This window comes from Prionailurus bengalensis, chromosome D4 (assembly GCF_016509475.1).
Source record: "Prionailurus bengalensis isolate Pbe53 chromosome D4, Fcat_Pben_1.1_paternal_pri, whole genome shotgun sequence".
In the NCBI taxonomy this organism is placed as follows: Eukaryota; Metazoa; Chordata; class Mammalia; order Carnivora; family Felidae; genus Prionailurus; species Prionailurus bengalensis.
This window is the reverse complement of record NC_057359.1, coordinates 41,094,587-41,120,506: the sequence shown is the minus strand read 5'-3', so window position 1 is coordinate 41,120,506 and position 25,920 is coordinate 41,094,587. Positions and strand designations below refer to the sequence as shown.

Genomic DNA, 25,920 nt, shown 5'->3' with positions numbered 1-25,920 from the left:
CCTTCCCTGGAAGGGAAGTCAGGAAGTTAGCCCGGCTTAAGGGAGGAGAGTAGCTTGGGTTTGGCCCATTCCAACAAGCCCTGGAAAATACCAGGGGCCAGGAGAGAGTCCAGTCTGGGGCCAGAGCCTGGGGGTCCTTCTCCTGCAGGGCCATTAAAGCTGTGGAAGCGGGCAAGCCCAGCAGAGAGGATGTGGAAAGTGAGAGGCAGAGAGCTTAGGGCTGACGCTTGGGAAGTCATCACACGCAAAGGCTGGGAGAGAAAGAGGGACCTGGCAGATGCTGACAGGAGAGCAGGAGAAAAACTAGAGAAGGAGATTATGGAGGGAGACAGAAGAGAAGAGAGGGATCCAGATACATCAGAGAAGGTGAGCTGAGTGAGAACCACGTGGTAACAAGTGGATTCAGTGCTATCCTGCCTCAAAGTCTCATTACCTGCCTCTTCATTAGGTATTGTGTAAGATCAGTCAATATGACAAGAGAGCAGGACTTACCTGCCCTCATGATGCTTGCAGTCTTGTAGAGAAGACCGAGGACAGTGAGCAGACAGGCTTCTCAAACTCTGTGGTGAAGGACCATTTGTCGTTGTATTACCTGTCCATTGTGGATTGATCCCATGTCATGTAAATGTCAAGTTGCCATAAAAGTTTCTAAACATTTACGTCTCTGTATTTATCTGCTTACAGACTGATGTGGACTGCCTACCACATCTTGAGCAACTTAGATGATGAAGACAACGATAGCCTACCAAACAGCTACTCTCTTTTTCTACTTCACCAAAGGCATCCAGTGTTTCTTAGGGTGCTGAAAGCCTACCTTTCCCAGCTAAGGAGAGGCAAGTAGATCTCTTTGGGTAGCTCTTACAGGAAAGTTTCATAAAGGGAACTGACTCATCTGGGAGACATTATCTTCAGTCCCTGCCCCTTTCATGCATGTGATGCTTGCATTCCAACAGCCGTCTTGCAAATATGAGGCAACACTTGGAACAAAAAACTTTAAGGACCGAGGTCTCTGTTGACCATAAAACTACTACACCAGCTCCATACAGCCTATCTCCAAATTTCTCCTTATGGTGACAGAAAATTAAACTTTTATCTTGTTTAAGCCGCTGCAATTTGGGACAATCATCAAGAATATTTTTCATCTGTGTCCTGAGTTAACAGGCACTTATACCACGTGGGGTGGTAAATAGTATTATCACAACAATTAGGGAAGTACAGACAGTATGTAATCCAGAGAAACTACACAGCTTGGAGGGAGGGTCGAGAAAGGCTATCTGAAAGAAACAATGGCAGAATAAAACCTGAAAAGGGGAGAAGCTAAGTAGGGAAAGGGATTAATGAGGAAAGGGTTTTCTAAGTCCCCACACTAAATCCAGTTTCTGCAAAGACCAAGAGATGAGAGGGAGTGAGGCCATAAGAAGAACGCCAAGTAGTTTAGTGTGGCTGGAACAAGAGTGTGAAGAGGGCATGGGAAGGGAAGAAGGAGCAGTGGTCTGCCTAAGGCCTGTGGCTGCCAAGTGGTAGAAGGTCATTGTCCACATGACAGAAGGCAGGCACCTGACCTTCTAGAAGCCTCTCTCCCAGCCTAACTTGGAGAGAAACTTGTATGAGGTAGCAGTCATTGGTCCTGATCATGTCTCTGAGCAGGGGAACTGTGCTCAGTTTAACCAAGTCGCTCACCTCTTGGGTTTCCATTTCCAAATCTGCAAAACAGGCTTCATAATAATGGGGTTTCACAAGGGGTTGTTGAAGAGAGGCTGTAATATCCTACAAGTGAGGAACATAAAGATGCCATGTTCAACCCTCACATCTTACTGATAAGGCACACGAGCCCCGGAGAAGTCATCCCAGCTACATGGAGAGAGCCGACCCTGGAATTTTAGCTCTTCCAGGGATCAGGCTGTTTTTCTTTCCCTGCAAAGAGCTGAGTGTTATGCACATGAAGTGGATGGTTATTGTTCCTGCCAAAGGGAACACAGCAGAGCAAGATGATAGTTTCTTATTTCAAGAAACCTAGTACTTGAAGGTGCTTGGAATAACACATACTTTAGAAACTAACTAAATATTTGGAGTGTGTTTTCCCATCCTTCCTTTCTGCTCTGAAAGCAAAAACAAGTCTCTGTAATTTGGTGAGGGGGATTGAATTAGATAAAGGGGAAAATCGAACTCAGTAACCGCAGATGTGAAAGTGCCCCAAAGTATTTAGATCAGATTCACATCTTTGGAGGTAACTCTTAAGTTTCCACTGAATCACTGAGAAAACACAGCCAACCCGCTTTGGTGACTTCACAGTTACTCTCTGAAAAGGTCACTGTAATCCACCCTGTCCATTCCATAAACTAGCAACTCTGGAAGCCCTATTAGGATGACCGTTATTTGGGGGACTACCGAGAAGATCCATAACCAAATAAAATAATAGTATAGTAATGACTGTTACTTATGGCAAGTTGTTCCATATTTTGCTATGTGCTTGTAACCACCTTGAGGTATGGGAAGTATTGTCCTCACTTTCCAGATGAGGAAACTGGGCCTGTTACCTCCACTGACTTCCTTCACATCCAGTCAGTTACCAAGCCCTGTTGGATCACAATGTCTCCTTCCATAGGCCTTAGTTTTCCCAGTGCTTCCTAGAAAACCCGGGGACTTCCACTCTCTTCTTCCCAGTTGTTCTTATCCACCCAACACCCTCCATTCCCAGATCTATGTGGGATACTCTTAGGTATCCCAGCACACCGCAAACTCAAAATATCTAAACCAACAGAACTTGTGTTCCCTTGCAAACCCCCCATCATCTGAACTTTTTTCTTGTGAGCCAACTGCCCAAGACTGAACTGTATATCCTACATTCCCCCCTAAGAGGTCTATTTACAGACTCCTACATATGCCTTGCACTTTCCACCCTTGCTCATGCTGTTCCCTCCCTCAGGCTCCACTGAAAGTCCACCTTATCTCTGAAATCTTCCCTGATCTTCCCAAGAAGGTACTTCAACATGTGTAGGAAAATAAAAGAACAAGGATGTTCCCTACAACACTGTTTCTAACGGAGTGAAAAACCTCATAAAATTGGGTCCAACTGTTGATTAGTAAGAGACATTAGGGTATATACATACAATAGAATATTATACAGCAAGTGAAAAGTAAAATGAAGATAAGATATATCTCTAAGTACTGATACAGTTTGGAGAACAATATGTGTACTATGATTCGAGTGCATAAAAATGTTTCTATACGCATAAAAATTCTGAAAGCCTTCCACAAAATTCTTAACAGTGCCTGTCTCTGGGATTAGAGACAGAGAAGTGGAAACTTTACTCTTTTTACTAAATATATTCCTAATTTCTAATAATTTTTATGGCAGTGAATTACTTTTGTACTAGAAAACTTGCCCATTTTGGAAAAAATTTTTTTCTCTTTTGAATTGTGTACAGCCTATAGTATACCTGGAGGGTCTGAATATGTCTTACATGTCTCTTATCCCCCAGGGCATGTAGCCCGCTGCTTCACATGTCAAAAGTTGTCTTAAATTGGGATATTTTCATTGGGTATAACACACTGACATAAGAAGATTACATTTAAGAAACCCTGCTTCCTGGCATTTCCTCATATATATTGTGGATGCTCCTGACACATAAACACACACAAAATTCACCACCACCACCTTCACACACACGAGTAGAAACGAAACAAGGCAAAGAATGCATAACCGTTCTTCACCGGGAAAACCTGTTCATCAGATTTAGAGAGAGAAGCTAGACCACTCAGAGATCTAAAATAAGGAAGGATAAATGAGGACGAATCTGTTGATTCTCACCCAATCCCTGTTTTCTCATGGTTTTCAGGTTTTAAAATGTGTCTTGAAGATACCGCCTTATAACCAGAGTCAAAATCTATCACCAAGATAAAAGAAATGGTTTAAAGTGTCAGTGAAGGGATGGGAATGTATAGCCTTCTGCATTTGCCTCTCCCTGCTTGTTTGTTTCTTGGGAGCCAGTGTAAATAATTTAGACTGCTGAGTTGTATTCTTGAATATCTGTCATTGTGGCAAGGTGTGAAACACAGGCAGCTGGAACATCTTGTCAAAGGACCTTCTTAGGGACAGAAAACAGGACGTCGACTTGCCCTTCAACAAACAGAGTTTGTGACTGCATGCGTCTTTGGAGACCTGGATGGACATACCAGAAGCAGAATTTCAAAGACAGAAATAGAAATACAAGTTTCTGGCAGTTTGAAAAAGAAAACCAGGCCCCCAAACGATCCACAGATAACAGCAAAGTGGTCTCAATGGCTAGACAAGGATATTAGTGAGTGTTGCCCCTCCAAAACCAGCCTTCCCACCCCAAAAGATATTTTTAAATGTTAGTTCCACTTACACCACACTAGTTCTTGAAAGATTTCAGTTCACCAAAATCGCTTTGTGGGTGTGTGATCTGTGGGGAGACAATACCTAAACCTACTCTTCCATTAAGCCTTTATTGACGCCCACTCTGTGCCCATTAGAGTATAGGGTAGAAAAGAAGAAGGTGAGAACTTCCATCATCAAGGAGCTGAGACAAACATGCAAGAGTGTGTAACTACAAACTTAGGTAGGATTCATGCTGTGTAAGATTTCAGAGGATTAGTTCATCAGGAAATTTTTAGATGCCCCTAAAGAGCCCTACAAATGGTGAGAACCCTATTGGACACCAGGGAAATACAAGATGACACTCAGATGCTGTTCTCCAGGACTAGCATCTTCTTGGAGAAGACTTCTTACAAGATTTTCAATGGGAAGCAATGTGAGAGCGACAGTATAGGATAAAATACTAAATTATGAGGTACGAAGAGAAGTAGTAAATTGAGGGTTAGGAAGAAGGAGAGGGGTGCCTGGGTGGCTCAGCTGGTTAAGCATTTGACTCTTTTTTTGTGTGTGTAGATTCTTTTCCTTTTTTAATTTTTTAATTTTTTTTTAATGTTTATTTTTGAAGGAGAGAGACAGAACATGAGTGGGAGAGGGGCAGAGAGAGAGAGAGAGGGAGACACAGAATCCGAAGCAGACTCCAGGCTCCGGGCTACCAGCACAGAGCCCGACATGGGGCTCGAACTCACAACGTGTGAGATCATGACCTGAGTGAAGTCAGTCGCCCAACCGACTGAGCCACACAGGCACCCCTGTGGATTCTTTTTCTTAAATTTTTTTATTAACTTGTTTTATTTTATTCTTTTTTTTTTTTAATTTACATCCAAATTAGTTAGCATATAGTGCAACAATGATTTCAGGAGTAGATTCCTTAGTGCCCCTTACCCATTTGGCCCATCCCCCCTCCCACAACCCTTCCTGTAACCCTCAGTTTGTTCTCCATATTTATGAGTCTCTTCTGTTTTGTCCCCCTCCCTGTTTTTATATTATTTTTGTTTCCCTTCCCTTATGTTCATCTGTTTTGTCTTTTAAAGTCCTCATATGAGTGAAGTCATATGATTTGTGTCTTTCTCTGACTAATTTCACTTAGCATAATGCCATCCAGTTTCACCCAAATAGTTGCAAATGGCAAGATTTCATTCTTTTTGATTACTGAGTAATACTCCATTGTATATATATACACCACATTTTCTTTGTCCATTCATCCACTGACGGACATTTGGGCTCTTTCCATACTTTGGCTATTGTTGATCGTGCTGCTATAAACATGGGGGTGCATGTGTCCCTTCGAAACAGCACACCTGTATCCCGTGGATAAATGCCAAGTAGTGCAATTGCTGGATCTTAGGGTAGTTCTATTTTTAGTTTTTTGAGGAAATGCCATACTGTTTTCCAGAGTGGCTGCACCAGCTTGCATTCCCACCAACAAAGCGTTTGACTCTTGATTTAGGTTCAGGTCATGATCTCATAGTTCATGAGATCAAGCCCTGCATCAGGCCCTATGTGGACAGCACGGAGCTTGCTTGGGATTTTCAGTCCTATTCTCTCTGTCCTTCCCCCTCCCCCACTCATGCTTGTGCTCTCTCTCTCTCTCAAAATGAATAAACATTTTTTTTAAAGGAAGAAAAAGGAGAAAAAGTAGTTGAAGTCTTCAATTCAATCTAATTCCATTCTACACACCTTTGTGGAACTCCTTGCATAGGTAGACACTTAGGAGAGGAAACTGAAAGGACCATTTTGGATAAAATAATTTCTTCCCCTCAAAGCACTTACAGTTTAGCAAGGCAGACAAGATATATGAGTAAATGCAACTAATACTCGATGCTGTCAGTTGAACTTAATATGTCTGGCCCTACTCACTCAGTCCAACAAAAGACAGATAACGAGTTCCAAATCACTTAGGAAGATTTTTGGCAACAAAACAAAATAAAAAAAAAAGAGAGGAAAAGGAACAAGTAGGAGAAAGAGAAGGAGAGGGAAAAGAAAAAGGAGGAGGAGAAAAAGAAGAAGAGAAGGGAAGAGAAGATCTTGAATCAGAAAGATTTAAAACATAAGAAACTTGCCATTCACGTAACTTCAAGTCCAGAGGTAAAATGATCCCAGGCTGACATTACTTCCAACTATCTGCCCTTCTGTCTTCGTTATTGGCTTCTTTCTAAAGCTAGTTCCACTTGGACAGCAAGGTGGCTGCAGCAGGAATTATTTCTAGATATGACATCAGGTAGAAAATAAGGGACAGTTGTGTTTAGAGGTTTCTGTCCCAGAAGAACCCCAGGAGACTTTTGTTCACATCTCATTGGCCGGAGTCAATGTAGTCGTGGAGCCATGACCTGTACAGTCACCTACCGGGGCTGGGCCCTGTGCTATAGACACTATACATAAGACAAAGCCCCCCTCCTCAAAAACCTCATCCACAATGTAGGGAAACAATAACAGAATACCCACTTACAGCACCATGAGCTATCAGAACACTCAAGAGTGGGGGGCACCTGGGTGGCTCAGTCGGTTGAGCGTCTGACTTCAGCTCAGGTCATGATCTCACAGCTCGTGAATTCGAGCCCTGCATCGGGCTCTGTGCTGACAGCTCGGAGCCTGGAGCTTGCTTCGGATTCTCTGTCCCCCTCCCTCTCTGCCCCTAACCCACTCGCATTCTGTCTCTGTCTCTCTCAAAAATAAACAAACATTAAAAAAGAACACACAAGAGTGGTATTTTGCAGGGGTGTGGGGTGGAGGAATGATGAAGGAAACTCATGGAACAGTAAAGGGAGCTGGTGGAAGAGGAGGAGGTTGAGAGATAGAGGAGTAAGTTCCAGAGAGAAAAGTTAGTTCCAAGGCTAGAGGCAGAATCTGAGTCTTGACCAGATCATGTTCTAGACACTGCTGGGAGAGTTATATTCCCAGTGCCTCGTGAACTGGCTGGAAAATATTAACCCTCCAATAAACGCCAGCCTGGCGTCTGAACAAATGAGTGAATTAATGATCCCAGAGTCTAAAACATATCAGGCAGTTTTGTATATCCAGTGGGAAGACTAGAGTTTTTCATGCTGTGCACAGGAGTTAGAATTTCATCTTGAAGATTATGCAAAGCTGTTGGATATTTTACCTACAAGGATGGCACGATCACATTTTGGTTTTGTACAAGATCCTGCTGGAGTGTGCTCAAAGAAAGACCCTAGCCAGCACGATAGGTCAGCAAGTGTCTGCGGAGACATCTGATGAAGAATTTTTGCCTTCCTTTCTTCAGCTCAATGGGACTACTGTTTGCACTACTCTTTCTCTGGTCTTTGCAACTGCTTGCATGTAGTTGCAATGATATTTCCTCACGACCTGCCAGCATCCTCTTAGAAGAGAACCTTCCTGCTAAACAAAAACCCTATTATTAGTTGACCAGCTTCTGGAACAAGGAATTATTTTTTAAGGTGTGATTTTTCAACTTCCTGTAGTGACTGAGCATAGGATTAGCCAAGAGATTTCCTGCCTCCATAAAGGACTCACCCAGTCAGCTCTTCCCTGCTTGCTTCCTATTGCCCCTGCACAGCTCACTCCCAAAGACCAATTGCTGTGGGCTGTCAGTGCCTCATCTATTAAAAAAAAAAAAAAAAAAAAAAAAAAAGGCAAGGGGGGAATCAAAACCTGATTTAGCCTCAGGGAGTTGTTGAGGGTGAAGAACATTCTGTCTGCTAGGTGCTCTGAACTCTTCAAAAGAGTGAGGAAGGTATATTATTCATGCAAGACAGTGTTTTCCACTCTCCTCACTGGGGAGACCCTCACTGGGGAGAGGAGATGATAGAGCACTGTCCCTCCCACCATCTCTGCATACTCTCACACCAAGCGCAGCCTGGGAGACGAGGAGTGAGGGGGGTGGGGAGGGGACACATTGCCCGAAGCCCAGCCCCGAGAGAAGAGAAGCCCACGGCAGGTGCACAGTACGCAGCCCTAGAGGAAGTGCCCGGCCGCCAGCCAGCTGTGGTCTGGGCCAGGCTCAGAGGCTGCCCACTGTGGCCCAGTTCCTCTCCAGAGCAGAGATCCTCCCACGACTGCCCTCCTCTCCTTAGCATAAGCCGCATCTTAAGCCTTAGGTCAGAACTTGAGGCCCGTTAGTAGTGAATCACTGGGACTAGAATTCAGTTCAGCCGACGCACAATTGTCGGGGGTAACAATCAGGGTTTTTAACCATCCCGCGTGTTGGCCTGTTTTTCTTTTTGGCGAAAGTCACCACCTGATAGGATTAGAGAAAGCAAAATATTGCAATTCACTGGAGATCACATTTCCCTCTCCTCAACCTTTGCCTCCACTTGCTGCTGAAAAACAAAGGATCAGAAAGGCGACCCCGGTGCTCTGGCCGGCAGAGGAGCAGGGGGGCGCGGCAGGGCAGGGTCGAGCAGGCTCAGCCCCACCTGCTCAGGCGTTCCGCATCACTGGCTGGCATGGAGGAGCTCACTCTGCCACATCAGCCCGGCACTTAGTCGTGCACACGGCCAAACGAGGGCTTCGCCTTCCAGAGGCCGTGCAGGGGCCAAAAGAGTCAGAGTCGATGTTTTTGCCTTGAGGCAAAGATCTCCGGGTGCAAAATGTCCTTGGAGAGGAGCTGGCCTGTGTCTCATGTTCTTCCAGCGGGGAGCGAAAGATCCAGTGTCCTCACTTGTGCTGACAAAAGGACAACAGTCTGGGTCTCGGTACCACGGCGAGCAGCATCCTCACACACACACATGCACAGCCCACCCCCTGGCTTCCTGATTAGGGAAAGGAATTTGATGATCTGTTTTGCGGGCGCCCCAGAATGGTTTGGGGGCATTTCCCAGTTTGTTTCTTCTCCGGGACAATTGTTGGATCTGCTCAGAAGGGAGCCTTACTGGGATATTCAATATCACGCATTTGTTGCTTTAAAAATACCAGTGCCCCAGCAAGAGAAGGTCATGGACTTCTCATTGGCACATGTCCCCAGACGTGGTGTTTTCTTTGTCTTGGAGAATCGCTTAGGTTTAATGGGTGTTGCATACAAAGAATGATGGGAATTTGGTGATCATTTCAAAAAAAAAAAAGTTAAAAAAAAAAACACAAAACAAAACAGGAGAATTCAAACCAAAACAGGCGATCCTCAATTCTTGCACAGGACCCCCAACAGGCCACTCAGAAGGGTTCTTCTCCCCGCTCAGGAAAACCTTTGGTGGCACCAAGGACCTCGGGATGCCTTCGGCCACAGAAGCCATTCTGTAACCTCCAGGTCCTCCTCTTCCCTCCAGGGCCCACAGAAGCAGCTGTGGGGCATTTTGACTGTGGTGGGAGGGTTCTGCCCTTTCATTTGAGAGGGGACAGAGCATTGATCCGTAAAGGACCCTGGGCATTCCGCCCCCGGCCTTAACTTACCTGGCCTCTACATACTGTTTTTCTTTTCTTTTTGGCTTTTCAAGGCAGCCTGGAAGCATATCCCTCTGCCGGCTCTGATTCTCCTCCTGGTCCAAGCTCCTTAAAAAAGGGGCCTGGCCTTGTTCACCTCTGTATTCCCAGCACTTGGCGTGCCATAAATATAATAATAGTATTAGCTACCACTTAGTGAGTACTTTGCCTTGCACCAAGCACTTTGTAAATATTATCTCTTGCCGTTAAATATGCTGAATCGAATTTAACTGACCCACATAGCTGGAATGGCACTTCTTTAAGGGGCATGGTGGTAACCCAGATGTGGAATCAGAGAGGCTTCCGTTCAAACCCTGACTTTGTCACATCCTGGTCACTTGAAATTTGAAACTCTGGGCCTGAGTTTTCTCGTGTTTAAGTCGGGGGAAAATAATAGCTGCACTGCCTGCCTCCATAGAGTTGTTGGGAAGAAAATACAAAGAAACATTTGTGGGATATTTCTTTGTAAGTTCTAAAGTTTTTAAAAAATGTAAATGTCCCTACAAATCTAGTGATATCCACAGGCAGATTATACAGTGGGGCTGTCACAGTTTATGAGGAGGTCTGGTATAAGGAATGGTCACATTTCCCAAAATATCTTCCCCGCTGATCTATCACAAATTATTCCCTCTCATCTGGCTCATAATTCCCATGATGGGCTTGAGTAATAGCATGGACAGCAAAAGAGGTCGTTGCTAAGTCACTGTATTAGTTATCTGTTGCTGTATAACAGATTAGCCCAAAACCAAGAGTGTCCGTCAGTCCGCGGATCTGTCCCTTGCTTCAACAGTGTTTGGACAGAACAGAACAGGGAAGCCCCTTCTATCAGCCTCTGACCACCCTCCAACCTTTTTTCCAGTCACAACCTTGAGAGCCATTTTCTCGGCCGCCCACTCCCTCCAGGAGCAGCCAACACTTTATTGTGAGCTTAGCTCCTTATTGCCGATCAATCATGAGCTCCCAGATTTGTCAGAATGATTCCACCCAGGTGGAGGCTGCCTTCAGCGGTCAACATGTGTCTGTGGGTGTCCTACACCTACCTTTCTCTGGGCTTCTATTTCGATCACGGCATGGGGCTTTGGAGGATGTGGGCCACTTCTTCCACCAGTTGGCTGTGGAGAAGCTCAAGGGCGCTGAGCATCTCTTGAAGATGCAAAACCAACACAGAGGCCGTGTCCTCTTCCAGAACATGCAGAAGCCATCCCAAGATGCGTGGGGTAAAACCCTGGAAGCCATGGAAGCTGTCCTGATTCTGGAGAAGAACCTGAACCAGGCCCTTTCAGATCTGTGTGCCCTGAGTTCTGCCCATGGAGACCATATCTGTGACTTCCTGGAGACTCACTTCCTAGTTGAGAAGGTGCCCATCAAGAAGATGGACAACCACCTGACTAGCCTCTGCAAGCTGGCTTGCTCCCAGGCTGGGATGGGTGAGTATCTCTTCAAAAGGCTCACCCTCAAGCATGACTGGGGGCCTATTAGACCCAGAAGCCTTTGGAGGACCCCTCTGGTAACCCTGGTGCCAGGGCTTGTGCCTGAGCCTCTCCCTGCAGCCACTAGGAAGATTTTTAACCACCCTGGAGCCCTTTCCCAAGCCTTAGAACCAATGTAAACAAATGAAGCTTTTTGTGGCCCCCCAAAAAAAAAAAAAACAAAACAAAAAAAAAACCCAAAGAACAAATAAACAACAACAACAAAATCCAAATTAACCCAAAGCATAGGTGGCTTAAATCAGCAATACACATGTATCATCTCATATTGTTTGTGTGGGTCAGGAATTTGGAATAGCTTCGCTCAATATTTCTAGTGATACATGTAGTTAAGATTTTGGCTGGGATTGCAATCATCTGAAGGCTTTACTAACCCTGAAGGATTCACATCCAAGATAGTTCACTCACATGGTTCTGGTTGTTGGTAGAAGACCTCAGTTCTCCTTCATATGAGCTTCTCTTTGAGCTGCTTAAATGTCCTCACAACACGGTGCCTGACTCTTAGAGTGAGCAGTCCCCACAATGCTTCTTATGATCTAATTTTGGAGGTCACAGACCATCACTTCCACCACACTTGATTTCTTTTTAGAAAGTAGTTGATCATTCAGGGGCATCTGGGTGGCTCAGTCGGTTAAAGCGTCCGACTCTTGATTTCGGCTCAGGTCGTGATCTCACAGTTTGTGAGCTGAGCTCCACATTGTGGCTCAGCACTGACAGCGTGGAGCCTGCTTGACATTATCTCTCTCCTCCCTCTCTGCCCCTCCCCCACTCACTCTCTCTGCCTTTCTCTCAAAAATAAATAAATAACCTTTAAAGAAAATTTTTCAAAAAGTAGCTACTCATTTGGGCCCACGCTCAAGGGGACAAGAATTAGGCTCCACCTTCTAAGGGGAGAATTGTCAAAGAATTTTTGGATATATTTTAAAATCATTACAGTCACCATGAAAATCCACCTATGATATTGGAGGCTATTAGTGCTCAGCTGGGCTAAGCAGGAAGGGGTATTGAGATGGGGACAAGATTCGAGACCAGAAGAGGTCACAACTCAGGCACAGAGATGAAGGACTCTGGGCTACCAGGTCGTAAAGAAGTTTAGAGAGAGACAGTTGTGAACAGGGAACATTCCCTTGGAGAGCAGTTGCCTTGGTCTTGCCTAAAGGCTTGAACAGAAGTTTTCATCCCAGAACAGTTAGTCCTGGTCTCTTTTTGCTGAATAGCTTAGTCTCCATATGGGCAGGGAACTTACAGAATTACTCCAGGAAAGTTTGGCTGATTTGGGATATGGAGGTGAAATCTTCTGCTTTAAAAGACATTTATTCTCTCGATATAGGTCAGTTCTATTTTCTCCTGGGCCTTGGCCCTGACAAGGGTTGATCAAGGAACTAAAGCACAGGATCATGAACTCAAGAGCCAACAGGGGATAGTCAAAGTGAGCATAACAGATCTAAGAAACAAATCGGAGTGGCAAGCATTGTGGCAGACCGGAAAGCAAGCTACAGATGATTTCACACTAGAAGAAGAGAAATATCTGGACCTCTTAGGAATAATTGGACGTTGGTTCTGAAATAATGCAAATCATTAGTATTTCAGAAAACCATCGCGATCCATAGGTAAAAATGGATGTTTATGAGAGTCCATTGAACAAAAGGAATTTGGGTACAGGTGAATCTCTCAGCGGCCCCATTACATCCATGAGTATGTTCTTCTGTTATTTCCACAGTTCCTGAAAATGTAGTTTGAGTAGATATACTCAGCAACTGGTAGAACAACCACAGTGGCCCCTTAACTTGCAGAGTGAGGGCTTTTAGAATCAGATAGAGAGTGAAGCACTCCTCTCTATAGCACAGGTAGTCCACCAACAAAGAATTTAAAGTCTCAAAGATGGTGGTCCCTACCACATCTCTAACTGGCCTGTTTGGCTCTGCAAAAGATGGATAGAAAATTATGGGGTATTATTTTAAGTGTTGTTAAGTGATGACTACAACTGAAGCCGCTATTCTAAATGTCGTCTCTTCACCTTGTGGGTCTGCTGGATGGCTATTGATCTGGTAAATACATTTTCTCTATTAAAAGAAGTTTTCTTTTACGGGGCAGGAATAACAATACATATTCACCATGCCAATCTTCAGAACTGCTTAGTTCTTTTGCTTTGTGCCATAATTTAGATCAGGGGGATTTTTTTTTAATGTTTAACTTTTTTTTTTTACAGAGGTATAACTGACATATAATGTTATATTAGTTTCAGGTGTGTAACACAATAATTTGATATTTGTATATATTGCAAAAGGATCACCACGATGAGTCTAGTTAACGTGAGTCACCATACATAATTACATAATTTTTTTCTTATGGTCAGAACTTTTTTTAAGATTTACTCTCTTAGCAAATTTCAACTATGCAATAGAGTATTATTAGTTATAGCCACAGTGTACATCACATCCCTAGAATGTATTTATTTTATAACTGGAAGTTGGTAACTTTTGACTTCCTTCATCCACTTGGCCTACCCTCCACCTCCCACCTCTGGCAACCTGCAATCTGTTGTAGATCAGAGGGATTTTTGATCCTCTTAATAACAGCCCACAGAACAGAATTTTGGACTATAGTTTAGATGACATAATGCTAAAAGACCAAGTGAGCAAGCGGAAACAGATATCCTAGACACCCTATAAAACCTATATGTGTCAGAGTTCGGGAGATACATGCATTGGAAATTCAGGGATCTTAGAGACATTTCTAGAAGTTCAGATATCTGTATAGTATCCGAATGTTTCTTCCAGAGTGAAAGAAAATTCACTGTACCATGCGTACCTCACCACTAAGAATAAGTGATACATCTTTGGCTTGGCCCTTTTTGGAGTTTGAGGGCAACATATGTCAGATATGGATGTACTCCTCTGCCCCCGTTGCTGAGCAATGCAGAAGGTTGCAAGCTTCAAGTGAGGCCCAAGCAGGAACACCAGCAATTCTGCCACTAGGTCTTCTGATGAATGAACCCAACGGGAGTGCTTTATGGTGCCTGTGCCAAGCCCCGATGGAAGAAGCACAATGGAGAGTTCTAGAGTTTGAGGATGAAGGTTTGCTCTCAATACTCACATTGAGTATATGCTTTCTAAAACTCAACTCACTGAAGTATAATTAACATACAATACATAAAATGTACCCACTTTAGCATAGAGTTGAATGACTTGTGATAACTTATACACCCGAAAAAGTAGAGCTCAGTCAAGATAAGGAACATTTCCACCGAACCAGAATGCTTTCTTGTGCCCCTCTGCACCAATCCCGTGTCCCTTCTCCAGAACATAGCCCCCAGGCAACCACGGATTCTGTCATTACTGATTGGATTTATAGTTTCTAGACTTTTATATAAGTAGAATCAGGCAGGATGGTCTCTCTTGTGTCTGGATTTTTTTACGCAGTGTAATGCTTTTGAGAGTCTTCCATTCTGTCATATGGACCAGTGGTATCAGCAGTTTGTTCCTTTTTTATTAATGAGCAGTATGCCATTGTACGAACATACTCCAATTCCTCTTTATCCATTAATAAATATCTGGATTGTTTCCAGGTTTAGGTTCTCATGAATAAAGCAGCCATAAGCATTCTTGTGAAGTCTTTGTCTGGACAAATGTTTTTATTTCTTGCGAGTAAACACCTAGCAGTGCAATTTCTGGGACACACAATTAGCACATGTTTATGTTATTTTTAGATTTTTTTTAATGTTTATTTTTGAGAGAGAGAGACAGAGCACAAGTGGGGGAGGAACAGAGAGAGGAGGAGACACAGATTCTGAAGCAGGTGCCAGGGTCCGAGCTGTCAGCACAGAGCCCGACGCGGGGCTCAAACCCACGAATTATGAGATCATGACCTGAGCTGAAGTCGGACGCTTAACCATCTGAGCCACCCAGGCGCCCCCTATTTAGTGTATATTTCAATTTAGAAGAAACCGACAAACTGTTTTTTCAAAGTGGTTGCACCGTCTCACATTCTCACAAAAAATAGACGAGAGTTTCAGTTGCTGCATATCCTTACCAACATTTGGTATTGTTGATATTTGTAATTTTAGCTATTCTAACAGGTGTATGGTAGTATTTCATTGTGGTTTAAATTTTCATTCCCTGATAGCTAATGATGTTTAGTATTTTTTAATGGGCTTATAGGCTACTTTTTAAAAACTTTTGTGAAGTGTCAGCTAAAATTTTTGTTAATTAGGTTATCTGTCTTATTATTGAGTTGTAAAAGCTCTCTGTGTATTCTGGAAACAAAACGTGTCAGATGTATGTATTGTGAGTACTTTCTTTCAGTACCGTATTAACCAGTGACTTGGGAGCAGAACAGAGCACAATGTGTTAATAGTCATATTTCAATCAAGGAAACCAAGGCAAATATTTTTTTAATATGAAATTTATTGGCAAATTGGTTTCTAGACAACACCCAGTGCTCATCCCAACAGGTGCCCTCCTCAATGCCCATCACCCACTTTCCCCTCCCTCCCATCCTCCATCAACCTTCAGTTTATTCTGTTTTTAAGAGTCTCTTATGGTTTGGCTCTCTCCGGCTCTTTTTTTTTTTCCTTCCCTTCCCCATGGTCTTCTGTTAAGTTTCTCAGGATCTGCATAAGAGTGAAAACATATGGTATCTGTCTTTCTCTGTATGACTTATTTCACTCAGCATAACACTCTCCAGTTCCATCCATGTTGCTATGAAAGGCCATATTTCATTCTTTCTCATTGCCAAGTAGTATTCCATTTTATATATAAGCCACAATTTTTTTATCCATTCGTCAGGTGATGGACATTTAGGTTCTTTCCATAATTTGGCTATTGTTGAAAGTGCTGCTATAAACATTGGGGTACAAGTGCCCCTATGCATCGGCCCTCCTGTATGCCTTGAAACCAAGGCAAATATGGGTTAGGTAACTTGTTTGAGTACATAGAAAATAAAAACTAGGATTCAAGAGCCTCCAACTCCAGTATATTTTTATCAAATGCAAAGTTGCCAATAAATATTTGAGAGTGACTGCAAGAGAGCAAGAAGGTGTTTGAGTTACTGAATTATACTGCCTCCCAAAGAGCAGCGTAAATGCTGAGACTGAAATGGTGGCTGCCAATTTCTACCGACTCAGAGTTTCCTTCTTGTTCTGTGAAACTGACATCAGGTGAGTGGTTTCTTGTTTTATTCACTGGGCTTGAGGCAGATTCCAAAGTCTGTAAATTTTCAGCCCAGTTTCTTCCAGCTTCTGAAACTATAGAATACTTTGTGATTGAAATCAATACTATGGACCCTAAGATTTCCATTCATTTGTAAATAAGAATGTATTTTTGTGTTATTATGTATAACATGCTATATCTTATAGTACATATGTTATATTTAAAGAAGCTATTTTTTCATAATTGTTAGCGTATATAAATTATATGAAAATGCATGACATATGCTATATCTTAATGAAATGTAGTACTTTATAATCGCTCCTTCAACATGCCAGGCCCTATTCTGGTACTCAGTCTCCAAAGATGGCTGAGACACAGGTTCCTGACCTTGAAAAACTTATAGCTATGTGGAAGAGATGGAAGTGTTTTTTAAAAAATTTGTTAAAAGGCAAAGAACAAGTTTTCACTTATGGGAAATGCTTTCTAAAATATTTAGGGGTAAAGAGGCACCATGACTGCAACTTACTCTCAAACAGGCTCTATTAACATGTATTCTGCACGAAGCAATATTGCACTAAAAGAAATAAAAATTATTGGTGCAGGTAGGTGGCTCAGCCGATTAAGTGTCTGACTCTTGATTTCGGCTCAGGTCATGATCTTGCAGTTTTGTGGGCTCGAGCCCCATGTCAGGCTCTGTGCTGACAACGTGAAGCCTGCTTGGGATTCTCTCTCTCCCACTCTCTCTGCCCCTCCCCTGCTCATGCTCTCTCTGTCTCTCTCAAAATACATAAATAAACTTAAAAAAAAAAAAAAAGAAATAAAAACTGTTCTTGGAGGCCAAAATATCTTACTCTTTTTCCACGTGAAGTTCAGATACACTTAGAGTCCATAAAAAGGTATACATTATCTGTGGTATTAAAATTTCAAGTCAGAAAGCAATCGGGGAAAAAAAAATATCTAAAAAGGCACTTGGAGAGTGATGAGGAAAAGATTGAGCAATTCTGGTGTACAGGAATTCTTTATACTTTTTTTGCAACTTTTCTGTAAATCTAAAATTATTTTGGAACAAAAGTGTAAACATTGCACCGTGCCAGTGCTGGGAGAATTAGGGGAGCACAGATGAGGTGGCCCTAATTCTGCAGAGGTCGGGGAGGGTGGCTCTAGGTCAGGGGGCACGAGACGTCCCCACCAGAAAGGTGACATTTGCCCCAAGTCTTGAAGGAGAATCAGGAGTGGACTGGGTAGATAAGGACACAGCCTAATCCTAACAAGCCTGGGAAGAAGATTAAATTCCGTATCATTTAGTTAGATTGTTTAGCATATTTTACCATATTCTAATGAGATACAAAGTGATAAGCCACGTCTTTTCGCTTCATCACCACGAGGATGCCTTGCAATTAAATAACAATCCTCTGTTAGGCAGAAGATCTAACTGCTAAACTTTCAGAAGAAACAGGAGTTGGAAAGGAAACAGACTGCTTTCTTCTAGGACTCACTATTTATCCAAACTTCCATTCTCCCAGGGAATGTTTCTGGATTCATGATTTACGGACTTGGGAAACCTTTTGGGATTTTGGAGAGGAGAGGTGCCAGCTGTAAAATTTGCCCTTAGCTCTGGTGCTGCATTGGGTCAGCAGGCCTGAGAGAGGCGGAAGGTGGATTTCACATTTAGGAGCAGCAAACCCTGCCTTTCTGTGGGCTGGAAATCTGACACTGGGCTGTGGAAACGCACAGAGTCAGAGAGCGTGCTGTGAGACGGGGCGCGGGAAGGGGCAAACGCTGGAAAAATTGTACTTTTCTCCCCATGACAGTTGCCTTTTGTTTGGACAAATAATTTGAGGAGAGAACAAAAAAGCAGTTGTTTGCTTAATGCCAAGCCACAAAAACATGGAGCCTTTCTGGCCCCAGCGAGGAGTAAATTCCTGGTCCCAAGCATTCCTGATGATTTGCCCCCTGGTCCTGCAGACTGAGGTGACCCAGAAAGCACCCACTGTCCCCGGAGCCTCTTTTACTGGGCAGGGGCCGCCTCACTCATTCATAACTCAGTAGGACAGGGGTCCAGGGAGGCCAAGAGAGCTCAGTGCCAGGCCAGGCCAAGCCAGAGGGTGGCTGCGATGGGGTGGGGTGGCCTGAAAGCAAGTCATTAATGCACACGGATGCCCTGCCTGCCAGTTGCCTGTTTTCTTGGCCAGAAGAATCTGCAAAAAGAGTACAAAACCTTGTGTTCAAAAGTTTTGGAGTTTGTAACATATACAGACTCATACACACATATACACATGCCCAGAAACACACAAACTGCTTGTGATACATACATTTGGTGCCAACATAAACAGAGCTCTGGCCAAAAACCATGTTGGTTAGCAACTGGCCAATGAAGTGTTTAAAGTTAGATGCCAACAGAAAAACCCGAACAGTGGTGTTTTTCCTAAACTTGAAGTCACCAGTCAGTATTGCTTTTCCTTTGCAGAATGGTTTTCTAATATCTTCACTCAGGAAAGATCCTGTCTGCAAAAAGGCCCATGACGGGTTCGCTATTAGGTGAGTTCATTACCGTAAATCCATCCACAGTGAGTTCCAATAACAATTACAAGGCCATCAAGCCATGAAACCCAATGGCCGCTCTGAATTTGTGACCAGTGCCAGTGAGAAGTGGGGGTGGGAGGGGGGTAGTTCTGGACTTCTAGAACTGCCTGGTCTCCAAAGCTTATGGAAGCACCGAGGCTCCAAAGGAAGAAGGAGCAGCTTGTCAGGCTAGCCAACTGACACTTGAAAGAGCAGGCTGGGGAGGAAACACGTGCTGTCCCCTGAGCCCTCAGAATCTACCCCTGGCACCATGTGGAGTGACCACGTCATCCTAGGGCCAAAGCCACATACGAGAAAGAATGCTCTTCCCTATGCTCTCCCACCTTTGGGTGTTGAAATGCCATGACCTTCTATCTCCTAATGAAGCTTGTTCCCAGGGAAGGACCGATGTCTATTATTTGCCACTTAGTCTAAATATATTCAAGTCACCGTTACCAGGTCATCCGATGTGCTGAACTTGAGCTCTGTGGCCTAACAGCCTTGACTTCTGCTAGAAGAACTAGTGCCCTTGGCCAGCATTTAGGAGAGGATTTAGTAGGGATGAGGAAGGGCAGGATTTCTCAAAACCTGCCTTCCCCCCGCCCAACCTGCATGTTCTTCCCTCTCAGCCCCCAGATCTCAGCTTAATTCTCCATTCCTAAATAAGTCAAGTTCTGACGAGAGAGTGTCTTGGTCCCAACTCCTTAGCCTTTACTGAAGTCAAGGCCCGTGTCTGTATTTGATCATCCCTCTCGATCAAGTGTCTAGCCCTTTGCCTGGCATATGGTGCAGTTTGTTGAATAAATGAAATCAATGAATGGTTAAATGAGTGAAGGCTTGGATGGATGCGTGGGTGGATGGACAGATAGATGGGTTATGGGTACAGAAGTGAATGATGACAGGTGGATGATGGAGTTGCAATACAATTCCATCTGTGCCCCGCCCATCTTCCTACCACCCTGCCTCCCTGAGAACGCTGTTGCTTCGGTGCAACTTACAGAAGCTCAGTCGATAGATGATGGCGTTGCTGGATGCTCGTGATGAATTACTGCAGTAGCAACTGAGAAAAGCCAAGAGAGCAACCAAAGAGAAGGGCTGGGATGATAAAAGGCAGAGAGGGAGAAATAGAGAGGTTGAGAGGTGTGCAGCCAAACAGACCACAGGCAGCTGGAGGAGAAAGGCAACGGCTTTGGGGACCTGATGGAAAAACAGAGAGAAGAGGGACTAGAGACTAGCTGTGGGGAGGGGAGGCAGCTGAGAGGAGGCATCATGGAAAAAGAATTTATATTATCAGGAAAACAAAATGGTAGGGACTTCTCTAATAGGTCTGTAGGGAGGTGAAGAATGAAAGCGGGAGGCTTTTAAGGGGAAGAGAGAGGAGGAGGAGGAGGAGGAGAAGAATCTCAAGCAGAAAAAATTAAGTGGCAGAGAAAGAGAGAAACAAATGCTGGCCCTTCAAGGTACAGAAGGGGTGCCCGGTGTGAGAAAGCCAAAGCCACAGCTGCCCTGCCAAGGGAGGAAACCTTAGGAGACCCGCCCAGCCAGAATCTTGAAGTCTCAGACTTTTTCCACCTTATGAGCTGTAAATTGATCTATTCAGTTAGAGAAACCTGGTTTTTATTGAGTAATTTCCTCTGAACGACCTCCAGTTTTGAAAATGTCCCCAAAGTTCTCTGCCTTCCCCCGTCCCCCGCCAGGTCCCTGCGTCAATGCCCGTAAATCACAGGGAGTCAGCCCCCCTTACTGCTCGCCAGGTCCCTTGGCTAATCCTGATATGGCACTGGGTCCTCCTGGTGCGGAGACCTCAGATCTGTTTGTTCTGTGGCCAGTTCCCAGCATGCACCTCACGGGGCTCCCATCCGGCAGCTTCTCAGGAACCCCCAGCCACAGAAAGGATTTCTAACTGGTCGGGAGCCATGTCCTCTGCCTGGCCTCCGTATCAAGGAAATGTCTCAATTTTTCTTCCTAGCCCTCAAATGGGGCCTCTTGCAGATGCAAACAAGGGGCTCTTTATGGGAAACATTGCCCATCACTTGCTTTTACATTGCGTCTTTTATGCCAACATCCCTCAAAGCATTTTCACAGACAAGTGTCATTGTCTCCCCCTTACAGATGGCACCGAAAGGAGAGCACAGAAAGTTAAGTGGTTCAACAAAGGTCAGACTCAAAAAGTCAGAGCAGAGGTGGGAAACAGAACCCACAGCTCCCTGCTCCCCGGCCTATCACCTGCCCATTCCCAGGCCCAGTGGGAAATAGCCAACCTCTGCGAGCATCCTTCCCACACTCTGGCAGCAAGCAAACCCCCCTCATCTGTGCTATTTAAAGCTCAAAGCTGAAATCCCATCTTCATAATCAGGATTGCACAGATCTCGGGATGGAAGGGGCCATCTTGAAAGTTGATCGAAGACTAGTGTACTTGCCAAGACTCAGTAGGGTGGGAGGGAGGCCCGGGGGCCCCCTCAGGAGGTGAGATGCCGGCGTCAGGCTCGAAGAGCAATTGCATTACCTGTGTGGCTGAGGTTTTACTGCCTGCTCAATCTGAAAGTTAGCAAAGTAGTAATCAATGAAAAGGAAATATAATTGAGAAGATTAAAAGCTGAGGGTGGGTATGGACTGGGGAGGGAAGTGATTGCTAAAGAGGTCCATTTGTATAATTCAAAGGTCGATGCCTCTCATTAAACTCACATCTCCAGACACTCAGGGGGATGAAAGAGAATCTCTCCATGCTGACTGGCTGACACCTAAGAGTTTCCTCTGGCCACTTTCAAGGGCAGCATGAGGCCAGAGGGACAGAAGAAACTGTTGGAAAGAGATTTTAGGGGAATCCATAAGCAAAAGAACATTCAGAGAATTGAAACATAAAGCCAGGTCTTCTGACCTTTTTAAAAAAGATATCCAAGTTTCTTTTAGACCATGAGGGCTCATTTACATGACCTAAGTGAAAGCTGAATCAATGCCCAGGGAAAGTCCACCCCGATACACACACACACACACACACACACACACGCGTGCGCGTGTTTATCCTTCCACGGAGTGCATGTGTTTCTGTAACTTTGGGTCAGTAATGTGCTCTGGCTGTCACTACAGGTTTTCTTGCAGAACTACCAACTGAATCTGTCTCTGAGACAAGTCACAAGCTTGTCCCCCAAACGCCTCCCCCGGAAGGAAGACACACAGGGGTGTGCGTGTGGATGTATCTATAGTTCTAAACCAAGACTTTGGTGCTCTGGGGTCCAGGAGGCCAGGTCATGCCTTCCTGCTAAGACACAGGTGCCAAATCAGATAATACACGATCTGTCTTCCTCCCCTCGTTCTTTTTCTGTTGTGGTTTCTAAAAAGAAGTCCAACGTACGCTGGTCTCTCTTGTCCCTTCATCTTCTCTCCTTTCTGCCTACACCAGGAACCTGCATAGGTCTGACTTAGACACCACAGGACACAGAAGGAGCTGCCAGAATTAGCAAATGAATTTGCTTACTATTGCCACCGAACACGTTACACAAAGCTGGCAGCTTAAAACAACACAGATTCCTCTCTCACAGCTTCTAGGGTGAGGAGTCTGGCACGGTACGGGTGGGTTCTCTGCTCAGGCCGCGCGCAGTGACCATCAGGGTGGCCAGGAGAGGTGCCATCTCTCCTGAGGCTTGGGGTCCTCCCCCCAGTCCTTGCAGGGGATTGGCAGAATTCAGTTCATCGTGGCACAGGGCCGAGGTCCCTGTTTTCTCGCCAGCCACTAACTGGGGCGCAGTTCTTGGCTCCTGGAGACTAGCCACTATTCCCTGCCACGAGGCTTTCTCTGCCACACAGCCATGTTCTTTCTCCTTCAGGGCCAACAGGAGAATTCGCGACTGCTTCGAATCTTGGACTTCTTATGTCTCCAGCCTCTAGCTGCTGATTTCAAGAGCTCGTGCAGTCAGGCGCAGCCGCCCACATCACCTTCTATTTGATTAACTCAAAGTCAACTGATCAGCAACCTCAATCACATTTGCAAAAATTCCTTTCTGCCATGTAATGTAGGTCAGTCACAGGAGCTGTGTTCTTCACGGCCCCTGATTTTCTCCCACACTCTTGGGGAGGAGGTTATACAAAAGTGAGGGTCACTGGGGCACCTTTAAGAATTCTCCTTAACACAACATATAAAAATACAGGATGCTCAGTTGAATTTGAATTTCACAAAAAACGACACATAATTGTTTTAGTATAGTTATGTACCATACAATATTCGGGACATACATACTTAAATTCGGGGCATAAATGCTACCGTTTGTTTATCAAAAATTCAAATTAAATTGGGCACCCCATATTTTATCTGGCAGCGCTAGATGCAGAGCCTCGGAGCCTCTGCACCACACGAAGGCCAAGATTGGCCTGCAGTAAAAGAAGGCATTTCCTTTGTGAAGCAAGCAGCAATAGAACTTTCTTCAGCTGGGGGCCCTTGGTGATAAGACAAGGCCTCTGTGGCCTATTTCTGCAACATCACTTTCTCTGCTTCCCTTCCCCAGATCCCTCAGCCCACGGCTGTCAACACCCTGCAAAGTCACGGAGAGCAATTGCTGTTCCCAGGCTATGAGCACAAGTGGGCCCCCAAGGTCAGCCACAGAACCTCACCAGCCCAGAATCACAGCCTGCTGGTGGGCAGAATGGGGAACTCAGCAGGGGAGTCTGGGGTGCGGGGGGAGGCAGAACCCACCCCGGGCTGTCGGCCCTCTGCATGCATGGACGGTCCCTGTCCCAGAAGAAGCTCTTGCCCTCGAGGCGGGCCACGGGGGCTCTCTGGGCCACGGAAAGCTTCCCTCACCAGCAGAGGAGTTTTCCTTGCAAGCCACTCTTGGCTCTCCTCGAGGCTGCTCCAAATCCTTGCCAACAACACTTCAAACTCTGGCCAGCCCTGTGTTACATTTTAACAGGCCAGGCCCTATTAGCCTGATCCTAGGATGGGTTATTCTTTCCAGTTTTCACTAACAAAAATCCCCTTTTATTTGGACACTCAAGTGGCCTCTAGGAACGAGGCTTTCATGTGTTGCCAAAAATGTTCGGATGCGGCAGCATTTGTGTGTGTGGCCAATTACATCGGTACCTCTGGGGTTGATCCCACAGGCCTTTCTCAGGCAAAATTCCTGTGAACTTCCAGCAGACCCCCCACCCTTTCTCCTCAGCTCTATCTGCAAGAGGAGGCCCTGGGCGGCTGGAGATGGGCTTTCACATGGAGTTCTTACCCTTATGAAATCAATCTGAGTGGGGACAGTGATTTATATGTACCCTAGTCAATGCATTATTAGAATTAATATCATTATTTTGCTGCTTCCCTTTTTTGGTTTTTCCTCTCATAAATCAGTTTAGTTCGATAAGATTGGGCTGAGTTTTGGCTGCACGCAGACGAGAGTGTTCGGCGTTGTGGAGCTAAGGACCGTTTGGCGAGTTCAGACAATGCCTCCATTGTTTTCTGATTTATTGAACGCTCAGGTCTTGCTAGTATTACATGTACTCGTTGATGTTTTGCAAAGCAGGGATTAGTAACATTTTTTTTTTTTTAACCTGGAAACCACCTCCATGCAGCGCTGGTTTCTCAGAGTCTCTATCTAGTTTGTCATAAGCTGCCTTTTCCACGGCCAAGGAATGGCCACCAAAAGGGTGGGTGGGTGTTTTGATAATCATTCTTTCTTTCCATCTTCATATTTGGCCAACACACACACTAACCTGTCCCATGTGTGTGTTTGGAGTTTCCTAGCTGCCTGCGGAAGAGGACTTCAGTCTTTTTCTTCAACACCCTGGTCGTACGATCCGTCTTGTTGATGCTATCCTATTGCCAAACCAGCACGAGCTGTAGCCTCCTATCAGAAGCCCACCGAAACAGTCACTTGGGGCATATTCAAGGGGGCTTGGATTCCCTCTTCCACTGGCTTCTTCTTGTACCTCACAAAAAGGTTCGCTATCTGATTGTCCAAAACTTGCTGCAGAAGTCACCAGGAAACCCTAAGGCATTTTTCTTAAGAAAAGGACAACATCAGAAATGACTAGAACCTAGCCCGCAAGAGGAACTCAGGAACAGCCGATTTATCTGGCAGCCCCGTCAGGCTCACATCATTTTGTTGGCCCACCACATCTTCACCCCTCCATCCGCCACCCACCCGCTCACCAGCCGTGGAACCAGAGTTCCATGCAATGGCTTTTGTTGTCTGTACCCCATGCCTGGGGGCTCCTCTGCCCCCTTTCCTCTTTGCCCAGAACACGAACTTAGGAGAATAAACTCAGGAGAACAGGGCCTCATTCCCACTGGCACACACAGCTACTCCTATGAAGAATTCAGATGTTAACCCCTCTAAGGGTGGCCATGAGCCTGGTGGCGTTCTACCTGATTAAGTCTAGCAGAAATTGATGTAAAGATAAGTCTTAAAGAGGGGCGCCTGGGTGGCTCAGTCGGTTAAGCGTCCAACTTCGACTCAGGTCATGATCTCTCAGTCTGTGAGTTCGAGCCCCGCGTCGGGCTCTGTGCTGACAGCTCAGAGCCTGGAGCCTGTTTCAGATTCTGTGTCTCCCTCTCTCTGACCCTCCCCCGTTCATGCTCTGTCTCTCTCTGTCTCAAAAATAAATAAACGTAAAAAAAAAAAATAAAAAAAAAGATAAGTCTTAAAGAGATGGGGTTTTTGAGCCCACGGTCTTCTGTATAATAGTCACTCACTAAATACTTGTTGAGTCAACTGAGGTTGATATCTATTTGTTGTCTGTTCTAAGAGAAATTATTAAATAAAATTTAAAACATCCCCCCTCAAAGTAAACTTTCCCAAATAAGGGCTTATTGCTGTATCTTTAGTGACAAGAGCTGCAGAATGGGCCCCCCCTTTCTCCAGGCAAAGTTCAAAGCTGGAATTCTCAGGGCAGCCTTAATTTTACTAGAAGCATAACATGCCTACATGTGAGCACAGCATATTGT

The 25,920-nt window shown here is 44.9% G+C and overlaps 1 pseudogene; it reads left to right on the top strand.

The window, feature by feature from the left end:
• Positions 1-10,741: 10,741 nt before the first annotated feature.
• The window catches only part of LOC122474384, a 74,355-nt pseudogene continuing 59,176 nt past the window's right edge, over positions 10,742-25,920 (top strand).